This window comes from Xenopus laevis, chromosome 2L, assembly GCF_017654675.1.
Source record: "Xenopus laevis strain J_2021 chromosome 2L, Xenopus_laevis_v10.1, whole genome shotgun sequence".
Classification (NCBI taxonomy): Eukaryota; Metazoa; Chordata; class Amphibia; order Anura; family Pipidae; genus Xenopus; species Xenopus laevis.
Window position 1 is genome coordinate 84,136,358 of NC_054373.1, and position 24,722 is coordinate 84,161,079.

General features: G+C 42.0%; 1 protein-coding gene across 1 annotated transcript in view; it reads left to right on the forward strand.

Annotated features, from left to right (window-relative positions):
• The first annotated feature begins 4,109 nt into the window (after nt 1–4,109).
• LOC121399991 (ras and Rab interactor 3-like) overlaps nt 4,110–24,722 on the forward strand; it is a 43,762-nt gene continuing 23,149 nt past the window's right edge. The window contains exon 1 of the mRNA XM_041582120.1: nt 4,110–4,257. The gene's annotated coding sequence lies outside the window, so the exon portion shown is untranslated. The remainder of the gene's footprint in view (nt 4,258–24,722) is intronic.

Here is a 24,722-nt window from a genome sequence, read left to right on the forward strand (position 1 = left end):
GTGCTTGAATTTCGCGCCAATGCACCTTTAAATCTCACAGAGGCGCGTTGCACGCGCCCTAAGGAACTGGCGCCTGAGGGAAGAGAGACCGGTGCGGCGGGCGTCCCCACCGGCCCACTAGACCACCAGGTTGAGTAACCCTCAAAGTCTATGGCCAGCTTAACTGGTAGGGCTTCAGTCTATATTGCACATTTGCCAAGGCCCTCAGATGGAAAAAATGGCATTGTAAATCAAAAGACAGAATTCTAAGTGTAGGCACAACAATAAGGAGATGGAGAAACTAATTTTGTCTGAGATAAAGCATTTAGCCATGCTGTGGTTGCAGTTATCTTTGCTATTTTATAGAGTTCATTCATGGTTTCATTTTTCCTATAAAAATACACTAAATGGCAAGATCATAAATGTAAATGTAAATATAAGGAGAGTTCAATCGTGAATAGCAATAACTGTAATGCAAGCAGCCAAACTTGCTTCAATTATATCTGTTATAAATGACTAGAATAGCTTGCAAGTTCTAGTTCATTTCAAGACTCCTACAGTGAAATATATCATGCTATCCAAATGTCAAATTGTATGAGTGTAACAAAAATGCCTTGGAATAACTTTGAGATTTTTTAATTGAAGAATGACATTTGCGAGATTCCTGAAAAAGGTGCCTAATGACTAACTGGCAACGGGTATGTGTGAATTATCTACCGTTAAAGATGGTGGGAAAGCATCACAACAGTAGCAGATGCAATAAAAATCCAACCAAAACCCTTTGGGTAACATTCCCATTCTCCGAGATATCTCATTTCCCCTCTTCACTCATCTTAGCCATAGATTTGTATCTTATATTAAAGGGCCATAGAATAGGCAAATATGGTTAAAATATTTGTAAAATAGGAGGGCTCAATGACACTTGAGTTCACTTGGGTTCTTGTACCCTGGTGAGCCATTGTGACGCTGACTACAAGATCAACTGAAAAGGACATAATGCAAAAGCACCATTTTGCCCTTCCCTTGCCATAGACAAAAACATTGACACAATCTATATAATATGATTCAGGAAAAGGAAAATAAAAACAAAAATTAAATGATCAAATATTTTAGGCCTTATAGATTGGACAAAGTGTTATAGTAACAAACCACATTTCTGTGTATTGCTCATTTGACATTACTTATTATGAGCTTTCTTTTGGCTCTTTGCTGGTGTCATCAGAGTATCAAGCTCGAATATGGAACACAGATGTTGGTGGTTTGCAAAAGGTTTTTACTGTGTCCCATTTTATTTATCAACAGATAGAAGATGCATTCTGAAATAGCTTTTGCAACTATTTCATTGATTTACTAAATTCCAAGAGGTACAATAGTCATTTCTGACTATACAAACATTACTTCTACCCTGGACGACATTTCACCAAATCACAAAATGGGCCCAAATTGAATCATAGGATGTCATCAACATATCTCAGTGTTTATTTCTGGACTCCAGACAAACACTATACACTACTCCCTGAGCCTCAAGCTCTGTCCAATTTAGATGACATAGTTGATGCTATTGTTAAGATAGATATTGTTTGGCAAGCTCAAAGCCACTCTTCACCCCCTTATTAGCCAACTCCTTCCCACAGGGTGCATCAGCCACATTCCAGGTACACTCAGGCCACAAGGCACTAATTACTGTCTAACTCCTAACCTTCTTACCATTCAAACTAAACATCAGAATTCATCAGACCACTTTTTTGAATTTATGTAATTACCCAGTATTATGTATCTGACCTCCCACTATGATTCCCTCCCACTGGGTTTGAGAATCTATTGTTTACTTACCCACGGATCCTTTTCCTAAACATAATGAAGTAGGAGGTGATAACAACCATAGAAATATCATTAATGTATTAGGAAGAAATATGTGATAATGTTAGAAGACAAGTATCCAGTGTTATGCACCTAGAAAGTATCTATAAAACATTGTTTTTTTTTAAAATTTAAATAAAATCCATCCAAACACCTCATAAATGTATTGTGGAGCAATAGGGGCATTGCAGTTTATAATGCGACACTGTCCGACCCTTATAGAGGAAGTATTGCATAGAATTTTCTTTCAGAAAGTTAAATTGGGCATTCTCTCTATGGAAAAACCCTCTACCACCGTCGAAAGCTGAGGTGAATTCTAGGATAACGGACATGAGGGATATGGAAAGCGTGACAGCCAAATTACTAGGGATGCTAGCGAAATTTGATAAGATTTGGTCCAAATTGGATCTCTGTGTCTCTACAATTCATAAGGGAGTAATTAATACTTTAACCGCCAAGCACGTATGGCGTACGTGCTGGCGGTTCAGGGCTCAGGCTGCCAAGAAAGTACACTGTACGTTCTCCTCCAGTTGAGCCCTTCTCTCTGCTTTGGCTGCGTTTGCCGCCTCTGCAGAGAATCAGGAGGGTAGACAGCCACCTGGGCAATGTGGCTGGGGGGCTTTCAAGTCGGATCTGCGACGCGATTGTCGCAGATCCGACTTCAATGTAGCAGAAGCGCAATGGAAGCGCTGCTGCTGCTTTTCTTACCTGATCCAAGCTGCACACCCGCCCTCTCACTTCCTGCTGCGCAGTAACTCTGCTGACACACTGCCTTGGAGTCCTCCTTCGGTTCCAGCGATCCTCCTGCTACAAAAACGGTAAGTGCGCGTTTTTTTACACACTTACCTGCACTTACACATACTTACAGTACATTTATACACTTACACAAACATTTTAGTAAAGATTGGAATTTTTTATTTTAGCACACTTGGTCCCTTTTGTACACTTATTTACATGTATTTGCACACTCAGACAACTTTTATTAGTGCACAAAAACTCACAAACTCACAAACTGGTGTTTTTTTTAAATTATTCATTGTACCGTTTGTTTTGCCTAAAAACATGTTATTTTGACAGCGTGACTATTGGATAATCGATTTCAGCCACTAATTACGCTGTCGGATCAATTATTTTGTTATTTCATTGATTTACGCTATTTTTGTGGTTTTATTGCAATTTTATCCATGCATTATTGTTCCTTATGTATCTTTAGTATAGTTTTGGTGTTCACTGCTTTGATATAGAAAGATTTATTTTACTTAGTTTGATTCGCCAGAATATATGCTTTCCAAAAATATATAGTTTTCTGGGGGTCTTTTTACAGTTTTGGGGTCTTAAGGCACATAATGCACAGTTGGGGCTCTCTTTTCTGCAGCTTAGTTGGCTAGTGTGAAAATTCATATGCATGTTTTTCATTTGGGGTCCGTACACGCCACATACTTTGGTAAATCTATGCATATTGGGCATCAAACTATTCAGAACACCTCTGACGTCCCTATTTAGGGTGATTTTTCTTTATACGTAAAACATATGTGCGGCAAACTGCAACAATTTTAGGCGATTTTCAGAAATGTTGTAAAAACCTCTACGTTTAGAAAAGCTTTGCCGTTTGGTATTTTGGTGTAGAAAGATGTCTTTATCTTTGTTGGATTCGTCAGAATGTGTAATTTCCAAAAATATATGGTTTTGGGGGGGGTCTTTGCTATTAGGAGGGTCTTGAGGCACATAATATGAAGTCAAGGGTCTATGTTCACAGAAGGCGAATCGGCAGCGGAGAAAAATCATATGCACTGTTTTCATTTGGGGTCCGCACATGCCAGCTTCCTTGGTATATCAATGCATATTGGGCATCAAACGGTTCAGTAGACCCTTGGCATCAGTATTTATGGTGTTTTACAATTGTATGTAAGAAGTTGGGTGAGATAAATGCGGCCAATTGCAATATTTTTAGGCAATTTTCAGAAATGTAAAAACTGTTGCTTTTATCGCCAAATTTAGGAAAGGCTTGCGACTTGGTACTTTGAAGTACAAAGACATGCATACTCAATTTGGATTCGCGGGAATGTGTACTTTCCGAAAATATATGGTTTTCTGGGGTGAATGTACTTTTTTCTACCTTTACTCCCCCCCAAAACTATGTATATGTGTTGATTTTGCAGTACCTGAAATGACAGACCATATGGGGTTCTTCCTTTTGGGGCCCCTATATGCCACATGCTTGGGTACACCTATACATATTGGGTATCAGACTGTTCAGAGGACCCTAGGCTTTCATATTTGGGGTGATTTCTCTCTCTTTTTTTTTTATTAACAATTTTTAATCATTTGTACAACCATTTTTCAGGAAAGGGGAGAGAGAAGAGAGAAGGGAAGAGAAGAGAAGAAAAGGAGGAGATCTGGCTACCACACAAAATTACGGTAAGTCATATAGTTAGATGTATTTAAAGGTGCAATACACATTATAAATATGTTGCAACAATGATTCATAATGGTACCCCAGCATAAAAGTCTCGTAGGAGATATCTGTGGTTATTGTTAATATAGCGTTGACATGTCTTTTGTTGATAAAAGTAAAATACTCGTTCATACAGTTGGATGCGTTCAACCTCCTTGGATATTTCTTGGGTTGAGGGTAGAAAATTCTGTTTCCAGTAGCGTGCTAAAAGGCTCCTGCTTGCCAGGAGTATTTGGATAATCCATTTTTTGGTTCTCCTGTCTACATGTGAAACTTCTAAGCCCAATAAGAACATTGCAGGTTTAAGTGGGGTGAGTATGCCTGTGGACTGGTAAATGTGGTCCCGGATTTTGTGCCAGTAAGTTTGTGCTAGTGGGCAGTCCCACCAAATATGTAACATCGTCCCCACGGCACGTTGGCATCTCCAGCATAAGTTGGATGAATTGGGGAAGCTTGTTGAATCTTATCTGGTGCCATATACCATCTATACATGAGCTTGAAGGTTAGTTCATGGTGGTTTAGCGCTTTCGAGAACTTAGAAGTTTGCCGAAAGAGCTGGTGCCAAAGGTCTACCGGTATAGGTATTTGTAAATCCGCTTGCCATTTTTCAAGAGCAGCAGGGGGCTCATCCGCATGTTTTTGTAGCAATAAGTTGTATACAGTATTATAGTGGTGCCTTTGCTTTTGTATGTAGGCGTCCAACATTTGGACTCAAACTTGGTGGTCCGATGTTTTCCCAACCATTGGTTCGCCTGTAGATAGTGTCGTACCCGTAGGTATGTGTAGATTTGTGCATCTGGTAGTTTATATGCCTTTTGTAAATTAGAGAAGGTTAGTAATCCATCTCGGTCATATAAGTCACCCATTTTTGAGATGCCCATTTCCAGCCAATTTCCTAGATTTAAGTCTTGGATTGACTCTGTCAGGGTGGTGATTGGCACTAGAGAACTCAGCGGGATTGTTAAGTTATGATTAGACCTGGTGGCATACCAGGTGAGGAGGGTTGCTTTGATTGACGGAGGCAGGTGCTCCATAGCCAAGCGGTGGTGTCTTCCCATAGTCCAAATATGTGACAGCCCAGTATGGCCAAAATGTTGTTTGTATATCCAATTTTCCATATCTACCCATTTCTTTACTACTGAGGGTAGGTGCCAGTCAGCTAATTGATCCAGGATGATAGCTCTGTAATACGTTTGTACATTTGGGCAGGCCAGACCGGCTTTTTTTTTTTTTCCATTATTTTTTGTGAGATTCTCGGCTTTTTGTAATTCCAGATGAACGTGTACAGCAGCCTTTGGAGTTGCTGGAAAAAGGAATTGTAGAGAGGGATTGGCAATGCCCTAAATTTATACAGAATTTGTGGTAGAATAAGCATTTTCACTGCGTTAATTCTGCCAAGCCACGACACATAGGTGGTTTTCCATGTTTGTAAGGAGGTTTGAGTGTCTGTGAGCAGTGCTGTATAATTCTGCTGATATAGGTTGTTTGGGTCTGCTGTGATTTTGGTCCCCAGATAGGTAATGGCTATTTCTTGCCAATCGAGGTCATATTTGAGTCTCAGCATGTGTATATCTGTAGTGGGCATACATATCGGCATAGCTTGAGTTTTAGCAATGTTCAATTTGTAGTGGGATAGATTACCAAAATGTCTTATCAGGTCAGACAATTCCTGTAAAGCAATAGCGGGGTTAGTGATCGTTTAAGCTATATCATCTGCGAACAGTAGTATTTTGTGTTCCTGGGGCCCCAGTGTTATCACTCTGATCCTCTGTGAGCTTTTTATAATTTGGGCTAACGGTTCAGTGCTCAAGATATATATCAAAGGTGAGAGGGGGCACCCCTGCCTGGTACCATTAGATAGAGAGAAAGGATTTGACAGGAACCCGTGTATATTGACTTGAGCCGTTGGATCGGAGTAGAGGGCCATAATAGCTGTTATCAGGAGTGGAGGAAAATTAAACTTTTCAAGAACTAATTTAAGGTATAACCAATTCACTCTGTCAAACTCCTTTTCGGCGTCTAGGGCTAGTATGAGAGATGGCGTGTTATTTCTATGCAATTGTTGAATTAAAGTAATAAGCCGTCTGGTATTGTCATGTAGCTGTCGTCCTTTAACAAAACCTGTCTGGTCAGTGCTAATCAACTGGGGCAGTACCGCTTGAATTCTATTTGCCAGCACAGAGGCATATATTTACATATATATAAGTCACCGTTCAGTAGTGAAATTGGGCGATAATTGGGGCATTTAGTATTATCCTTCCCTGGTTTAGGTATTGATGAAATGTACGATTTCAGCATTTCTTGAGGAAATTTCCCGGTGCTTACTGCGTCATTAAAGGCCCTAGTGAGATAGGGAGTTAATAGTTCGGTATAAGATTTATAGTATCGGTTAGTAAATCCGTCTGGGCCGGGCGCTTTTTTGGGCATGTTGTTAATCACCTTCCTAACTTCTTCGGACTCTATACGGCTGTTTAACGTGGACATAGCCGTATTCGAGATGACTGGCAGATGAATACATTGTAGGAATGCGCGGATGTCAGCTTCTGTAGGGATATGTACAGCCGGATTGTCTCAAAGGTTATAGAGGCCAGTGTAGAATCTAGCAAATGTGTCCGGTATTTCTTTAGGGTTAATTTTAACTTCATGCGAGTCTGTCTGTATTTTCTCTATTCTATGATGTAGAGTTTGGTGTATTAATCGGTTCTTAAGAAGGGTTGTAACTCTATTACCCATAACATAATGCATACTCTTCAGTTTATTTAGCTGATTTTGACACCTACTCAAAATGTATAGATTAACCTCTTCCTTGAAATTCCATATATTATATGCAAATAGATGAAAATAGATATACAATCACCCCATAGACCTGGTGGATTAGATTCTCCAATCACACAGCTGCATGTGGGAGTGGGCGTAATGCGTTTCTGTTGTTCTAAGTCGTGAATTTGCTGTAATAGTCGATTTTGCTTCAGTCTAGCTTGTTTGACTTTGTGGGTGGCAATGCTAATCAGGCGTCCCCTCAATACAGCTTTGTGGGTACACCAGAGATTGATGTCCGTAGTCTCGGAGTTGTCATTAAGGGTGAAAAAATCTGCAATATTTGTACCTATTTGATCAGCTATCGTCTTGTCGGAAAGGAGGGTGTCATTTAATCTCCATGGTGGTCTCGTCACGAACTGGAATTTTTCTTGTATTGTGAATGCAATAACTGAGTGGTCTGTCCATTTTGTAGTATGGAGGGAACTGTTGGAAGTGTGTTGTAGCGTAGTCGGGTGCGTCAAGAATAAGTCTATTCTGGTGGAAGAGTTGTGGTGTGTTGAGTAGTAGGTAAAGTCTTTCAATGTGGGGTTATGGACTCTCCAAATGTCGTATAAGTTGTATTGTGCTATTAGTTTAGTAAAGCTCATGGATTTTTTGTTAACAATGTTACTATAGTACGGAGGCAATAGAGCTGCCTGCGGGGTTCTGTCAATGTCTGGGTCAAGTACATTATTAAAATCTCTTCCTATAATGACCGTACCTTGTTCTAAGTTGCTCACTTGGGTTAGGACTTGTTTTAAGAAAGCATTCTGATCCGTATTTGGGGAATATAAGTCCACCAGTGTATACTGTTGTTTGTGAATACTACAAATAACAATCAAACATCTACCATTGGGATGAGCCAAATGTTTTACACTAGAAACAGACAGAGCACGTCTAGCTAGAATTGCAACTCCCCATTTCTTCATAGTAGAGGTTGCTGCTGCAATCATTTTGTATTGCTTGTTTTCTATGGAACATTGGTCTTTTGCCCGAAAATGCGTTTCTTGGATCCAAATAAGGTCCGCATTTTGTTTTATACACTCTGCTAAGGCTAGTAAGCGCTTCCGGGGGGTGTTAAGACCCTTTGCATTAATGCAGATACATTTTAACCCCATTTTACACATCGTGATCTGCTATAATGTGTGCACTTGGCTGAACCCCTAGCAATTATTGCCCACAATAGTACATATAATGTGCCAGTCTCCTGAGGGGAAGGAAAAGTAGGAAAGGTTAGAATGAAAGGAAGAAGAGGGTCAAAAACATAACATATGTACAATTCGGCCACAATAGTGGCCCATTCTCTTTTTGCAATCATGCCTTTCGGCCAACAGTCTAGCAATATGAGAGTAAGAACTCGGGGGGGGGGGGTGAGTTGGAACTGTTGTTAAGATCACAGTCCTGCTCCAGTGCCTAGGAGGTCAATCGGGTGAATGAGGCCCAGGGCTAAGGGTTATTATAACAGTGTGAAACTCACAGGTCAGGTTTTGACTTTATTCCATTCTCCTTCCACGTGTAGATTGCCTTGAGCTAGTCGGGAATCTTGTTGTATTTCCACCGGGATGTTCCACTGAGTCAATGCTGCCTTTCCTTCAGCCGCTGTTGTGATGATTTTAGTAGAATTCTGCCACTGCACAATCAGTTTAGTGGGGTATCCCCATTTATAGGGTATTTCTTTTTGGCGTAGCGCTTGTGTGATGGCTTCCAGTTCACGCCTTTTAGCCATGGTCGATACTGACAGGTCAGCAAAAACCTGTATTTTGTCGTACGGCTGTGGGATAGAATTATGTTGCCTGGTGAAGCGCATCAGGTCATCTTTAATGTGGTAGAAGTGGATTCGGAGGATTACATCCCTGGGTGCTGTGGCTGGCTCACTTTTAGGCTTAGGGATTCTTTGGATGCGATCAATAATGAGCTGGTCTGCAGGGGTCTCAGGGAGAGCGTGCAGAATAAGGTCCTGCGCATATTAACAGAGCTGAGGCTGTGTCACGACCGGCACCCGATACAAGAAGAAATGCCAAGCACCCTGGTCTCGGCTCGGCTTCACCAGTAGTGTGACCACCGTTGGGCTGCGGGAGAAGCCCTCAGCTTACTTTGGTGCCACCTGGACTTAACGAGGGGTGCAAGGTGAGATGTTCTGGCTGGCGAAGGGGCACGGCTGTTAGCAAAGTCTTTTGGGCCGAAGGTCACGGTACAAAAGGATTAGGCAGAAGGATGGTCAGACAGGCTGGGTCGAGGCAGGCGGATATCAGAATCGTCAGGCAGGCAAGGGTCAAACCGGGTTGTCAATCAAGGGGTTAAGCAGGAGAGTTGTCGTAGGCAGGCTAAGGTCAGGATACAGAGTTCAGAGTAGTCAGGATACAGGCTCAGGAAACCACAAGTAACAAGTTCTATCACGGGCACTGGCTGGGGGTCAGAATGGGCTTTATATACATTCGAAATTGGCGCCAAAAGAAGCGTCAATACGCGCTGGCGCAATCACGCCAGCGCGCCTGTACCTTTAAGAGGCGCACAGGCGCGCCGCGCGCGCCCTAGGAGAATCAAGATGGCGCCGAAGAGCCACGCGGCGGGCGTCCCCGCTGGTGGAACGGCGGCCGACCCCGCCGCGTAGGTAATTTTATTACATTGTGCCTCTGAATTTCTGTGGGGTTAGGGGGGGTCACTGTGCCTCTTAATTTCTGTGGGGTAAGGGGGGGTCGCTGTGCCTCTGAATTTCTGTGGGGTTGGGGGGGTCACTGTGCCTCTGAATTTCTGTGGGGTTGGGGGGGTCACTGTGCCTCTGAATCTCAATGGGGTGAGGGGGGGGGTTACTGTGCCTCTAAATCCCAATGGGGTAGGGGGGGTTACTGTGCCTCTGAATTTCTGTGAGGTTGGGGGGGTCACTGTGCCTCTGAATTTCTGGGGGGTAAGGGGGGTCATTGCACCTCTTAAATTCTGTGTTGTTGGTGGGGTCACTGTGCCTCTGAGTTTCTGTTGAGTAAGGGGGGGTCACTGTGCTTCTGAATTTATGGGGGGTAAGTGGGCCACTGTGACTGAATCTCAATGGGGTAAGGGGGGGTTACTGAGCCTCTGAATTTCTGTGGGGTTGGGGGGGTGGTCACTGTGCCTCTTAATTTCTGTGGGGTTGGGGGGGTCACTGTGCCTCTAAATCCCAATGGGGTAGGGGGGGGGTTACTGTGCCTCTGAATTTCTGTGGGGTTGGGGGGGTCACTGTGCCTCTGAATTTCTGGGGGGTAAGGGGGGTCACTGTGCCTCTGAATTTCTGGGGGGTAAGGGGGGGTCACTGCACCTCTTAAATTCTGTGTTGTTGGTGGGGGTCACTGTGCCTCTGAATTTCTGTTGAGTAAAGGGGGGTCGCTGTGCCTCTGAATTTATGGGGGGTAAGGGGGGGTTACTGAGCCTCTGAATTTCTGTGGGGTTGGGGGGGTGGTCACTGTGCCTCTTAATTTCTGTGGGGTTGGGGGGGTCACTGTGCCTCTGAATCTCAATGGGGTAAGGGGGGGTTACTGTGCCTCTGAATCTCAATGGGGTAGGGGGGCTTACTGTGCCTCTGAATTTCTGTGGGGTTGGGGGGGTCACCGTGCCTCTGAATTTCTGTGGGGTTGGGGGGGTCACTGTGCCTCTGAATTTCTGGGGGGTAAGGGGGGGTCACTGTGCCTTTTAAATTCTGTATGGTTGGTGGGGGTCACTGTGCCTCTGAATTTCTGTTGAGTAAGGGGAGGTCACTGTGCCTTTGAATTTATGGGGGGTAAGGGGGAGCACTGTGACTCTGAATCTCAATGGGGTAAGGGGGGTTACTGAGCCTCTGATTTTCTGTGGGGTTGGGGGGTGGTCACTGTGCCTCTTAATTTCTGTGGGGTAAGGGGGGGGTCATTGTGCCTCTGAATTTCTGTGGGGTTGGGGGCAATCACTATGCCTCTGAATTTCTGTGGAGTTGGGGGGGTCACTGTGCCTCTGAATTTCTGTGGGGTTGGGGGGTCACTGTGCCTCTGAATTTCTGTGGAGTAAGGAGGGGGTCACTGTGACTCTGATTTGCTATGTGGGGGGGTCTCAATTGGTTCATTCTGTCCTTTAGCGGGGGGAGGGGGAGTCACTGTATCTTTGAAAGTCGATGGGGTGGGAGGTCACTGTGCCAGTCTTGAGAAATCCCTCGTCCTCCTGTAGTGGGATATGGCTTCTTATCCCTTTTTATTATAACTTAAAGGAGAATTCAACCCCCTTGATTTTAAGTCCCCTTCTGTCCCCCACTGTTCGTCCCCCTCCCTTTCTTCCCCCCTGCACAGTCTTACCCCTGAATCCTTCTCCCTCCAGAAATAAGGACCAGAAAAGCAGAGTGAGCACAGCAGAGCTCCCAGCCGCCATCTTCTTGTCTTCTTTCTCCTCTTCGGCTACAACTGCGCATGCGCCGAAACTCCACTCCATTCATGAAGATTAAGAAGATGGCAGCTGGGAGCTCCGCTGCACTCATTAGACTCAATGTCAGATTTGGTTATTTCTCGACTAGTACAATTCTGCCACGTTTGAAATTCTAGGTCAGTGAGCCCAACCAGTGGCTCTTGAGCAAAATGTTGCACTGCAACCCCTTAGATCAGTGCTGTCCAACTTATATGGTACAGAGGGCCGAAATCTTTCAATCTACATGGTGGAGGGCCGATAATGGAAGCCAGTGTTAGTAATGTTTCGGGGAGTAAAACCCCTTTTACTTGACAAAGGGGTTTTACTCCCCGAAACGTTGCATCGCACTCATCTTTGAAATAAATATTGAAGATTTCCTACAGTCCTGTGTGCCAGTGGAATTCCTTTGCGGTACTCTGTTGTGGGGCTTGCCGAACCTCTACCATTGTGCACCAGGCATATCCCAATAAATGGATTGAACTGTTAACTATATTATGGTCATTACTTTTGGAGAAATAACTCATTTTTGATCTCTGCTATGTACTATAAACCCATGGACTGGGGTGAACTGTGAGTATATCTCCTTACCTTATTACTATTTTCCTTATATTTATAGTCATACATCAACTTATAGTGGTGCCATCACGGGCTAATTGCATAAATTTTGCTTACTTTCGTATTTCCCATACCATGTGCACTCCAGGGCCTGTGCTTAGGGTAGCAGCTTTAAGGGGGATAAAAAAAATTGCTTTAAAAAGAGAACTTTTCCAGAGTCCACTGCTGGATACTTGCGGCTAAATCTGGCGGCAGAGTTGAAGGGGGAGTACCTGCATCTAATGTGATCAGTCCATGCATAGGGAAGGGTGCTTAGCAATGATGTAACTTCTGTGGATGCAGGAGGTGCATCGGGCAGTCCCTTCCCTCCAGGAACATGCCCAATTTCCTTGCAACACACAAGCATTCAAACTTCTTGCCAGTGGTGCAGACTCTGAATTTGGGGGGGGGGGGGCAGGGAACATGGAGCCCCAGACCCAGGGGGGCCCTGGACTATGGGGTTCCACTTCCTCTATAGTTGTAGAAATCTTAGTACCCAGCTGCCCACCCTGCTTGTGACCCTGCTCCCTAGCTTCTCTCCTGCCTATATGCAAGTGGGCAGTGTGAAATGGTGAGGGTGCGGGCTGGGTACAGGCACATGTTTGTGCTGCAGATGTGCGCTGGGCCCCTCCAAATATTTTTTGGCAGGGGGGCCTGCGTGAGGTAGGTACACCACTGTTCGCAGATTTGCCCATGATAAGATGACATTGCATCACCTGTGGGCCCCAAGGCACCTCCTGATGGTTACACCACTGTTGCCTAGGGCAGAAACAGCTAAATACTTCTCTGAATTTAATTTTAAACCACTGTATTCATGAAATGAGTAAACCTTTTGTGAATTTGATGCTCTTTTAACAATAATTTTACTCCAACAATATTTCTTACTTCAGTTTATTTGTCTTTTTTCCCTACCAATATGGCCAGTCACTGGCATTACTTGTTAAGTAAGCCTAGAAGCCAGGGTTGTATTAGGTCGCAGGTACTGTAAAGTAAGCTATATTATCTGTGCATCATCCAGTCAGTAGGTGGTGGTGTAGAATTTAAAAAGAAAAATCAGTCTGGTTTAGGCTAAAAATAGAATTACAGGCACACAACATGTACCCACAGGTAACGGAAATGGGGTTGATATAACAATATCAGAAAAATGAGTCATATTTGAAATGGAAATAAAACTATTGTCATAAAAGGGCAAGTCAACAGAACAGTGAAATAATTTGTTCATCAAGAAGTTTACTCATGCGTGTTTATATTCTCTAGTATTAATATTACATTAAAATGCTATTGTTTTATGTATTTTTATCTAATATCAAATACTTTTTCTTAACTATCATTTTGGGAGCTGATAAGGGGCAATGTGAATGTATGTGCTCTTTCACACTGCTGACAAACCATACCAACATGTATTTGTGCTGCACTACATTTTTTTATTTTTAATATACATTATAAAGAATGTTTCCTGGATGAACTTAAGTATCATACATGTCAGATATGGAAAATAACAAAAATAATTCTACCAGTGTTGTTCCTCACAGAAATCTGTTTATATCATTCCATTTACAGTGCAGGTACTTATATATTTAATGTCTTGTTCTATTGTTCTGGTTAATTGCTCTCGCCACTTCACTTCATTTGAATTACTCATATTATGTTTCAATATTCCCAAATAAGATATAACAGAACAAAAGGAAATTAATATGTCTTTCACAAGCATAACGAGTGATCTGTACAGCTAATTAAATGCATGGCAAAGATAGAAAATAAAGTTCAACGTATTAAGCCCACCAATGTAATTTGTTTAATAAAAATAAAAATTAATATTATCAAACAGCTAAATTAGGAGTTAGAGAAAAAAAATAAAATGCTGTCCTGCATGTCCTTACCTTTGTTCATCCCATGGGTATTTGTTATAAACAATCGTGTTTATCCAAGGGCAAGTGCATCAGAGCATTAAGTACATAACACATGTATTTTAATAGAAGAATAGTTGTTTCATTCGTGGAAATAAGAAATGATAAATGATGGCTCTTTAACGTAATACACAAATAGGTATAATGCAAAATCCTCTTATTGGTAATCTGATTACATTCAAGCATTTAGTAGGTTGATGTGGAGTTTGAAAGCAGGTGTCTTACATTCGTATAAGAAGATTTTAAGATGATCAGTGAAAAGATGCTGGAAGAAATGTACAGTAGCTATGATTATTGTAATGAAGTGTTCAAAAAGAATAATATGGTATGGGACAGTTATCTAGAATGTTTGGGACTTGGGGTTTTCCGGATAGCAGATCTTTCCATAATTTGGATCTGCATTCGTTAAAGCTACTATAAAATCCATTAAACCCAATAGGCTGGGTTTGCTTCCAATAAGGATTCATTTTATCTTAGTTTGGATCAAGTACAAGATAATCATTTTTAAATTTTGGTAGAATGGAGTCTATGGGAGACACTTTACAGCAAGCAAAGCAGGCATTATAGGCCCACAAAGTAGGCGGGACACCAGGAAATTAAGGGACATGTCCAGGAGTTGCCACAGGGAATTGAACCGGGTTTTAGGAGAACACAAAAATATAATACTACTGTAGATCAGACTTTGTGATATAGTGATTACAGACAGATAAAGCTATTATTGCACACACACAAATTATATGCACCTATGTGCAACAGTGGGTGACAATTTCTATCTCTTTTTTTAAATAAAAGTAAGGTTTAGGTTTTAAATGTTGATACCATAAAATTCAGTGTTTCACCCATGATGCAATGCAGGTATCTATGAGTTTAAATCCAGAAAATCTATGGCTCATCCACTATGCAAACCAGAGAGACTTCAAGTTCCACAATCACTTCACAATGGGACAAGATGGGGGAGGGTTTGCATGACACTGTGAGCCTTAAGCTGGCCATAGATGCAAAGATCCGATCTTCTCCCACGAGCGTCTTCTTCCTGCTTTGACCGGTGTCTTCTGGCGCATGCGCAGTAGGAATATTTACCGGTATGGCTCTACTGCGCATGCGCCGAATGTCACAAAGTCGTGACATTCGGCGCATGCGCAGTAGAGCCGTACCGGTAAATGTTCATGCGCCAGAAGACGCCGGTGAGTAACAAGTTAGGGGCATTTGCCATGGGGACAGGTAGGCCAGGGGGGAGGAGGGAGGGTGGGCAACGCATGGGAGGGGGGAGGGGTTTTGCGCCCAGGGGGTTTCCTTCTCCTTTGAGAGAGGCTCTCGGATAGGCCTCTTTAGCCAATGAGTAAGCATAGGAATTAAGTCCATATTTAAAGGAAGAAAGTTCTTATAAACAGGATTTTATTCAGTGACCCTCAGATGTATGTAAGCATCTGTGTAGGCATTGCAGCATACATTCTTAATGGCTTTAATGTAGGTTAGAGTATAGCGGCCTTTGCTAGATAGATGGCAAAATCTCTGCAGGCAGGATTGCATCTGTGTTCCTGAAGCCATGGTAAATTGTGCCCCTGTAGTCTTAGAATGAGGAGCCGTATATATAATATAGACCAGTGCTATATTAGTACTTTCCCCACTCTGCTGGGTTGCACATGCTCGTTTCGATCATCTCCTGTACTAATAAATTTGCGTGCCTCTAATATATAACATGCAGCATTATATATATATATATATATATATATATATATATATACGAAAAAATCCAATTGTCTCGTAATGCACTCCCTTATTGAAACAATGTCAACATGTAAGGTGCGTCCTCATTAATGGTGAGTGAATCCATATATCACAAACATATGTTCCAGCAGAGTCGCACTCCAATAGATTAAAACATAACGTTTATTGTCCCATCATAAAAGCATGATACAAAGAGAAATACTCATCTATGTGGAGACATCACGCGACGTTTCGGGGTCCCCTGCCCCCTTTCTCAAGCGTGTCCCCAATGTGTATCGCATTGAATCAGTGAAAGGACCCGGAAGTCCATTGCTACCATTGAAATAGCGGAGGCTGCGTGTCCGATCGTTCTGACGCAGCCACGCCAGAGCGTGGGTGCGTCACAAGAGCGAACACACGCCAATCCGTCCATTGAATTCAGCCACGCCATATTTGAAATTGGCAGCAATCCATCTTTGGCAGTCGGGGATACAAAAGCATGGTTACATCCGTTAAAAATATACAAGATAGTCAAATACAGTTCTCCTCACAGTGTACGTATATTCGCCCTTACAATTGGCCAATGAATGTTCCAGTGTATATCACATATTAACTCGACAAGTCAAGTTATAGGTTATAAACATTAAATAAAAAGATGTAAGTCAAAATCCCTATTTAACCCATTAGGGCTTAGTGATTTTAGTCGGTGAATCCATTGTACCTCTATCCTTTTGAGTAACATGATTCTGTCGCCCCCTCTCCTGGGTTGTGGTACATGTTGTATCACCCTAAACCTCAGATCATCCGCACTATGTCCCTTCTCCAAGCAATGTTTGGAGACAGGGAGAATGGAATTTTTGGTATTCACAGTGGATCTATGTTGGGAAAATCTATCCCTAATTTTCTGAATGGTTTCCCCTATATAGATTAAATTGCAGGGGCAAACCAACATATAAACGACATAATTCGTGTCGCACGAATAATGTCCCCTAATGTCATAGCTTCTGTTCGTAACTGGACTGCAAAATGAGTTACCTGTAAGGACAAACCGGCATTGAGCACAACCTTTGCAACGAAACATGCCCTCTTTGGGGGGGCCCAGAAATGTAAATTGTCTAGGAGGAGGTCGCATATCAGCGCATACCAACCTCCTCCCTATAGTGGAACCTTTTTTGAAAGACATCATAGGTGGTTGTTTGAATTCAGTTACTGTCGGATATGCATCTTTTAACAGATGCCAATGTTTACATAGGATCTGTCTAAATTTTTCACTACGGGAATGATATTGTCCCACAAAGGTAAGTCTCTTGTCTCTATTGTCAACCTTCTGTCTAGTGCTCCCAGCGATCAGCCTAGCCTTAGTACTTGTGGAATCCAGCGCATCAGGTGGATAGCCCCTATGCACCAATTTATTCCTCATTGTCATGAGGTCATGTTCAACCCAAGTAGGATCATTAGTGATTCTGCACACTCTTGTAAATTGACTGATAGGAATCGACTTTTTGACAGCCGGGGGATGAAAACTATCAAATTTTAGCAGCTGATTCCTATCTGTAGGCTTAGAGAACATTCTGGTCAAAAAACCTTCTTGGGAACGAATTACCTGAACATCCAGGAAATTTACAGTATGGAGATTGGCTGTCATGGTAAACTTTATGTCATCATTAGCAATATTAATAGCATCTCGGAAGGCGGACAAGGAGTCCAGGTCAACCCGCCATAAGAGGAACACATCATCAACTCATGAATGAGTTGGCATATGACGGGGCGACACTGGACCCCATGGCCGTCCCCCGCAGCTGCAAATAGTACGTTTCTCGGAATCTAAAATAGTTCCTATGTAAAATAAATTTGAGTATCTCCATAAAGAAAGAAATTTCCTCCTTATTATATAAGCCGCTGTTCTGTAGCAGCAATTCTGCAGCCTGTAGCCCCTGTGGATGTGGAATAGAAGTATACAGGCTAGCGACATCTAATGTCGCAAGCCAAATTGTTCCTTCGATTTTTCCCAATGCGTTCAATTTCCCCAGGAAATCAGAAGTATCCCTCAGGTATGATTTGGTTTTTTGTATTAGGGGGCTCAATATCCTATCCAATACTATCGCTGAATTATTAGTTAGCGAATCAATGCCGGCCACAATCGGCCTACCCCGGCGGATTCACCGGGTCTTTGTGTATCTTTGGTAACACGTAAATGAGGGGGATCACAGGAAAATCTACCTGCATATATTTGAATGTGGCCAGAGTAATCACACCCTCCTCTAGTGCACGTTTCAATAACTCATCCATTTCACTCTTGAAACCCACAGTAGGATCACATGGTAAGCAGGTGTACACCTTTTGGTCAGACAACTGTCGTACAATCTCCCCAATGTATTTTTCCGTGTCCATTATCACAATCGCTCCCCCCTTATCGGAGGGTTTGATTGTGATATTGGACATGGATGTCAATTCCCTTAATGCAGCAGATTCAATTTTAGACAAATTATAATTCTCCTTATTAGTTTGTATTTGTAAATTGTTATCTATCTCAAGTTTCACCTTTTGTATGTAGGTCTCGACTGCTGGGTAGGTTGTAGGTGGAACAAACCTACTTTTAGCTCTGAGACCAAATTGCTTAGTATCAAACCCATCAGTATCCGAAATCAGTCCTTGATTATCATTTCCACTTGCAAAATGCACTTTGAGTCGTAAAGTCCTGAAGAACCGATACAAGTCCACCTGCAATTGAAAATCATCTATCTTAGAAGTAGGACAAAAATTCAACCCTTTACTCAAAATTTTTTGTTGTATGGGTGAAAGTTCCACTTTTTCAAGGTTGAAAACTACTTGTTCCGTCTCATCCGTCTCGGTTGTTGCCTCCGTTCTCGCGTTCCTCCATGTGTCTCTCCGCCGGCATTTACCACCTCTCCTTGTTCTTTTTCTTTGTCTACTCCATCTAAAAAAGGAGCAAGTGGAGTAGGGTTATCATTATCCAAAAAGTTCGGCTGTGTACGTTTGCGGGATCGATGGGAGTCACGCCGATAACGCTCTCTATTGTGCGCCTGATATGACCAGTTGTACACCGTGCCTCGTTCATAATCAGTGGCATCCCGGTCAAATTTTTGTTTTTTAACTCGGCTGACTTCCCCTTTAAATTTCTCCAACATAGCCTCAGTTTTATTTTGAATTTGTATAAATTCCTCATCTTGTAGTGAGGATTTCAAAATACTTTCAGTAGTGCTTAATTGTATCTCCAGATTTTTTATTTCCTGCTGGATAAATTCGATATTTAATGCAATTATATCCAAAGAACATTTGTTGATTATCCCCGCAAATTTGATCTTAAATTCCTCATTGTAGGCAAACAGCGTGGGTTGTAGATTGACCCTGAGTCCCCTAGGTATTCTCTGTAACCGGAGATATTCAGTAAGAGTCAGGCCATGTAATTTCAATTCGACACATCTCTTACTCTGTGCCTCATATTTGCGTCGACACCCGGTTAATGAAGGGGTAGCAAAAAATTCTTCAGAGCCCTCAAATAAATTGCCAATCCTGGCTATATCCGTATCGCTGTATGAGAAAGTACCATGCAATCCGCCACCTGACGCCATTATGAATCCTCACAGTGCCGCAATTGGATGCAAACCAACCAATATGTTTGTGGCCAAAGGAGGGGTGCTATTACCACTCAAAAATACACGAAAAAATCCAATTGTCTCGTAATGCACTCCCTTATTGAAACAATGTCAACATGTAAGGTGCGTCCTCATTAATGGTGAGTGAATCCATATATCACAAACATATGTTCCAGCAGAGTCGCACTCCAATAGATTAAAACATAACGTTTATTGTCCCATCATAAAAGCATGATACAAAGAGAAATACTCATCTATGTGGAGACATCACGCGACGTTTCGGGGGTCCCCTGCCCCCTTTCTCAAGCGTGTCCCCAATGTGTATCGCATTGAATCAGTGAAAGGACCCGGAAGTCCATTGCTACCATTGAAATAGCGGAGGCTGCGTGTCCGATCGTTCTGACGCAGCCACGCCAGAGCGTGGGTGCGTCACAAGAGCGAACACACGCCAATCCGTCCATTGAATTCAGCCACGCCATATTTGAAATTGGCAGCAATCCATCTTTGGCAGTCGGGGATACAAAAGCATGGTTACATCCGTTAAAAATATACAAGATAGTCAAATACAGTTCTCCTCACAGTGTACGTATATTCGCCCTTACAATTGGCCAATGAATGTTCCAGTGTATATCACATATTAACTCGACAAGTCAAAGTTATAGGTTATAAACATTAAATAAAAAGATGTAAGTCAAAATCCCTATTTAACCCATTAGGGCTTAGTGATTTTAGTCGGTGAATCCATTGTACCTCTATCCTTTTGAGTAACATGATTCTGTCGCCCCCTCTCCTGGGTTGTGGTACATGTTGTATCACCCTAAACCTCAGATCATCCGCACTATGTCCCTTCTCCAAGCAATGTTTGGAGACAGGGAGAATGGAATTTTTTGGTATTCACAGTGGATCTATGTTGGGAAAATCTATCCCTAATTTTCTGAATGGTTTCCCCTATATAGATTAAATTGCAGGGGCAAACCAACATATAAACGACATAATTCGTGTCGCACGAATAATGTCCCCTAATGTCATAGCTTCTGTTCGTAACTGGACTGCAAAATGAGTTACCTGTAAGGACAAACCGGCATTGAGCACAACCTTTGCAACGAAACATGCCCTCTTTGGGGGGGCCCAGAAATGTAAATTGTCTAGGAGGAGGTCGCATATCAGCGCGTACCAACCTCCTCCCTATAGTGGAACCTTTTTTGAAAGACATCATAGGTGGTTGTTTGAATTCAGTTACTGTCGGATATGCATCTTTTAACAGATGCCAATGTTTACATAGGATCTGTCTAAATTTTTCACTACGGGAATGATATTGTCCCACAAAGGTAAGTCTCTTGTCTCTATTGTCAACCTTCTGTCTAGTGCTCCCAGCGATCAGCCTAGCCTTAGTACTTGTGGAATCCAGCGCATCAGGTGGATAGCCCCTATGCACCAATTTATTCCTCATTGTCATGAGGTCATGTTCAACCCAAGTAGGATCATTAGTGATTCTGCACACTCTTGTAAATTGACTGATAGGAATCGACTTTTTGACAGCCGGGGGATGAAAACTATCAAATTTTAGCAGCTGATTCCTATCCGTAGGCTTAGAGAACATTCTGGTCAAAAAACCTTCTTGGGAACGAATTACCTGAACATCCAGGAAATTTACAGTATGGAGATTGGCTGTCATGGTAAACTTTATGTCATCATCAAATTTATTTTACATAGGAACTATTTTAGATTCCGAGAAACGTACTATTTGCAGCTGCGGGGGACGGCCATGGGGTCCAGTGTCGCCCCGTCATATGCCAACTCATTCATGAGTTGGTTTGAGGAGGGACATGTCTATACTGATGTGCTGTTTGCCAGACATTGTCTGGCTTGGTGGCGGTACATCGATGATGTGTTCCTCTTATGGCGGGGTGACCTGGACTCCTTGTCCGCCTTCCGAGATGCTATTAATATTGCTAATGATGACATAAAGTTTACCATGACAGCCAATCTCCATACTGTAAATTTCCTGGATGTTCAGGTAATTCGTTCCCAAGAAGGTTTTTTGACCAGAATGTTCTCTAAGCCTACGGATAGGAATCAGCTGCTAAAATTTGATAGTTTTCATCCCCCGGCTGTCAAAAAGTCGATTCCTATCAGTCAATTTACAAGAGTGTGCAGAATCACTAATGATCCTACTTGGGTTGAACATGACCTCATGACAATGAGGAATAAATTGGTGCATAGGGGCTATCCACCTGATGCGCTGGATTCCACAAGTACTAAGGCTAGGCTGATCGCTGGGAGCACTAGACAGAAGGTTGACAATAGAGACAAGAGACTTACCTTTGTGGGACAATATCATTCCCGTAGTGAAAAATTTAGACAGATCCTATGTAAACATTGGCATCTGTTAAAAGATGCATATCCGACAGTAACTGAATTCAAACAACCACCTATGATGTCTTTCAAAAAAGGTTCCACTATAGGGAGGAGGTTGGTACGCGCTGATATGCGACCTCCTCCTAGACAATTTACATTTCTGGGCCGCCCCAAAGAGGGCATGTTTCGTTGCAAAGGTTGTGCTCAATGCCGGTTTGTCCTTACAGGTAACTCATTTTGCAGTCCAGTTACGAACAGAAGCTATGACATTAGGGGACATTATTCGTGCGACACGAATTATGTCGTTTATATGTTGGTTTGCCCCTGCAATTTAATCTATATAGGGGAAACCATTCAGAAAATTAGGGATAGATTTTCCCAACATAGATCCACTGTGAATACCAAAAATTCCATTCTCCCTGTCTCCAAACATTGCTTGGAGAAGGGACATAGTGCGGATGATCTGAGGTTTAGGGTGATACAACATGTACCACAACCCAGGAGAGGGGGCGACAGAATCATGTTACTCAAAAGGATAGAGGTACAATGGATTCACCGACTAAAATCACTAAGCCCTAATGGGTTAAATAGGGATTTTGACTTACATCTTTTTATTTAATGTTTATAACCTATAACTTTGACTTGTCGAGTTAATATGTGATATACACTGGAACATTCATTGGCCAATTGTAAGGGCGAATATACATACACTGTGAGGAGAACTGTATTTGACTATCTTGTATATTTTTAACGGATGTAACCATGCTTTTGTATCCCCGACTGCCAAAGATGGATTGCTGCCAATTTCAAATATGGCGTGGCTGAATTCAATGGACGGATTGGCGTGTGTTCGCTCTTGTGACGCACCCACGCTCTGGCGTGGCTGCGTCAGAACGATCGGACACGCAGCCTCCGCTATTTCAATGGTAGCAATGGACTTCCGGGTCCTTTCACTGATTCAATGCGATACACATTGGGGACACGCTTGAGAAAGGGGGCAGGGGACCCCCGAAACGTCGCGTGATGTCTCCACATAGATGAGTATTTCTCTTTGTATCATGCTTTTATGATGGGACAATAAACGTTATGTTTTAATCTATTGGAGTGCGACTCTGCTGGAACATATATATATATATATATATATATATAAAACACTATTAATAATATTAATACTACTACTAATAATATAGAAAATAGGATATCCATGAAAATGAAACCTTTAAAATGTACAGCAGTGAAAACAAGTCAGCGTTTTTCTCAGTAAATATATTTCTAATGGGGCTAATGAAATTTACTGAAATCTGTCAGTATTTAGAAAGCAATCCTATTAGTACAAATGAATATCAGCTTGTTTAGTCCTAATTGCATCTCATGATGGGTAAAAGCAAAGAGCTCTCTCAAGACCTTCACAACCTTATTGTTGCAAAACATAGTAATGGCATTGGTTACAGACGTATGTCTAAGCTTCTGAATATTCCAATGAGCACCGTTGGGACCATAATCCAAAAGTGGAAAGAACATCATTTCACCCTAAACCTGCCATGACCAGTTGCTCCTTGCAAGATTTCTGACATAGGAGTCAAAAGCATAATCAGAAGAGTTGTCTGGTCAGATGAGATTAAAACTGAACTTGTTGGATGTCTTTGCACACACCATGTTTGAAGGAGAAATGGCACTGCACATCACCCCAAAAACACCATACCAACAGTGAAGTTTGGAGGTGGGAACATCATGGTGTGGGGCTGTTTTTCAGTATATGGTACTGGCAGACTTCATATAATTGAAGGAAGGATGAATGGAGAAATGTATCGGGACATTCTTGATAAGAATCTGCTGCTATTCACCAGGATGCTGAAGATCAAACGAGGGTAGACATTTCAGCAAGACAATGATCTCACACACACAGTCAAGAAAACTCTCAATTGGCTTGAGAGAAAAAAAATAAAGCTACTAGAATGGCCCAGTCAATCACCCGACTTAAATCCAATTGAAAATCTATGGAAAGAACATCAGATAACAGTTCATAGAAGAGGCCCCAGATACCTTCAACATTTGAAGACAGCTTGTGTGGAAGAATGTGCCAACATCACAACTGAGCAATGCATGCAACTAGTTACTTCATACAGGAGGCATCTTGAAGCTGTTATTATCAACAATCATTTAAGTAAGCGTGTTCAATACTTATTCCGTGTCATTCCACTTTATTACACATAACTTCACTTATGGACTATATGTCCATAATATGTTTTTATTTATTTGTATGTATGCCTTCTTAATTTCTGTACACTGTAGCTCACCCACTTTTTATTACAGTTTTCCCCCTTTGCGGTATATATACATATATACAGATTCTCACCCACTAAAATTTTTCAGCAGAAACTGAAATTATTGCACCGCATCTGCAGCCTTGTTTTTAGATCTGTAGGTAGATGAAGCAACTTCAATGGAAAATATCAATGGAAAACGGTTTGATTCTCATATTAAAATAAAGGGGAACTGTCACTAAAATGAGTCATGCAAGAATCTGAGTCTGAATTTGATTCAGATCTATTAATATCTTTTAGAGGGGCTCCCTTTCCTTAGCAGATGTACTGTATTAGAGCTCATTTAAATAACTGATTTTGGCACAAACAAAATAACTGACTTTGACACATATCCTGCATAGAGAGAGACAGGATTTCTGGTGATTTTAAAATAATGAGCTCTAATAAATCTTCTAGGCAAAAGGAGTCCCTCCCTTCCAAAGGCTGTATTAGACCTAAATGTCAGACTCCCAACTCCTGCATGAAGAGAGAATAAAGATGGGGATATTGAAGAGTAGCTTGATTATTTCAGAAACCTGTCAGAATTTTTAATTATATTTAGAAATTTTCTTATTTTTCTTATAATTGATAAAGCTTACAATATATTGCATTTTAATTTTCAAGATAGTTCCCCTTTAAAAAACACTTAGATTCTAAAAAATGAATTAATGTACAGTATTAGTTAGCTTTTTACCACTAACTGGTCCTTCTAGCAGAGTTCTTTATGCTACATCTGATATTCCTGTGC